This window comes from Bombus huntii, unplaced genomic scaffold, assembly GCF_024542735.1.
Source record: "Bombus huntii isolate Logan2020A unplaced genomic scaffold, iyBomHunt1.1 ctg00000332.1, whole genome shotgun sequence".
Classification (NCBI taxonomy): domain Eukaryota; kingdom Metazoa; phylum Arthropoda; class Insecta; order Hymenoptera; family Apidae; genus Bombus; species Bombus huntii.
The window spans coordinates 10,001-11,683 of record NW_026099521.1 but is presented as its reverse complement, the minus strand read 5'-3'; positions in this window follow the sequence as shown (position 1 = coordinate 11,683).

The window sequence follows — 1,683 nt, the reverse complement described above, 5'->3', positions numbered from 1 at the left end:
TGGAGCATGTGGAAAGTCAGCAAGACTTGCAAGGTGTTTAACATGAAGCGATACACAGGGGAGCGGGCAGTGCGAGTAGCGAACTATATTGCGAGGGTTGCGGGTGGGCAACACTACACTAATTGAACGAGTCGTATAACAATTACAGAGCAGGTTTAGGCGACAACGTGGGTTACGTTAGCGGACAACGTGGGTTACGTTAGCGGACAACGTGGGTTACGTTAAGGCACAACATGGGTTACGTTAAGGCACAACATGGGTTACGTTAAGGCACAACATGGGTTACGTTAGGGCACAACATGGGTTAGGTTAGGGGACAACATGGGTTAGGTTAGGGGACAACATGGGTTAGGTTAGGGGACAACATGGGTTAGGTTAGGGCACAACATGGGTTAGGTTAGGGCACAACATGGGTTAGGTTAGGGCACAACATGGGTTAGGTTAGGGCACAACATGGGTTAGGTTAAGGCACAACATGGGTTAGGTTAAGGCACAACATGGGTTAGGTTAAGGCACAACATGGGTTAGGTTAAGGCACAACATGGGTTAGGTTAAGGTACAACATGGGTTAGGTTAAGGTACAACATGGGTTAGGTTAAGGTACAACATGGGTTAGGTTAAGGTACAACATGGGTTAGGTTAAGGTACAACATGGGTTAGGTTAAGGTACAACATGGGTTAGGTTAAGGTACAACATGGGTTAGGTTAAGGTACAACATGGGTTAGGTTAAGGTACAACATGGGTTAGGTTAAGGTACAACATAGGTTAGGTTAAGGTACAACATAGGTTAGGTTAAGGTACAACATAGGTTAGGTTAAGGTACAACATAGGTTAGGTTAAGGTACAACATAGGTTAGGTTAAGGTACAACATAGGTTAGGTTAAGGTACAACATAGGTTAGGTTAAGGTACAACATAGGTTAGGTTAAGGTACAACATAGGTTAGGTTAAGGTACAACATAGGTTAGGTTAAGGTACAACATAGGTTAGGTTAGGTTAGGTTACACGTTGTTGTAAGGAAAGGTGTAGGGGGGGGGGGGCGGGGGCGGCAGGTTCCTTGATAGTGATTATAGTAAGTGAATGCTTGTGACATGATCAGATTTGTCACGTCAGGATGCACCTTTGGCTTATTAGAGGCGGCGCTCCAATTCTATGCTTGTGTGAGACCTGTGTCTTTGACTCATGTCATTGTTTGTGCGCTGTGACAGGAGGTACTATTGTGATGTTGGGTGCACCGTTGTATAGGACATGTGTGGGTGTTGGTGCCTGGTCTGCGCAATGGTGGATGTCGAAAGGCTGGGATATTGTATTTTCCGCATGGACCTCCTGGTCTGGTTGTGATAGTGTGGATTGTGTAATGTGGCGGAGAAGATGCACTGGATGTTGTTCCATGCTGGTGCTTACATATTGTATGTGCGCCCGTTAGAAGCAGAGAGTGGTGCGTGATCAGAGTGTCTGGCTGACGTGTGGTTCCCATTGTGGGCAGACTCTTTCAGCATGTATACGGACAGTTGTGTATATTTGCTGTAGTTTGATGGCTCTGCATTGATTACTAATCAGCGCCGTGTGTACGGGTAATCTGGTTCCAGTCCAAAATGTTCCATCTGTGTACATTAGTGACAAAGACTCTCCCCATGCAGTGGGGCTCGGTCTGTTATAGCTCTTCCGCGTAATATATTTGCC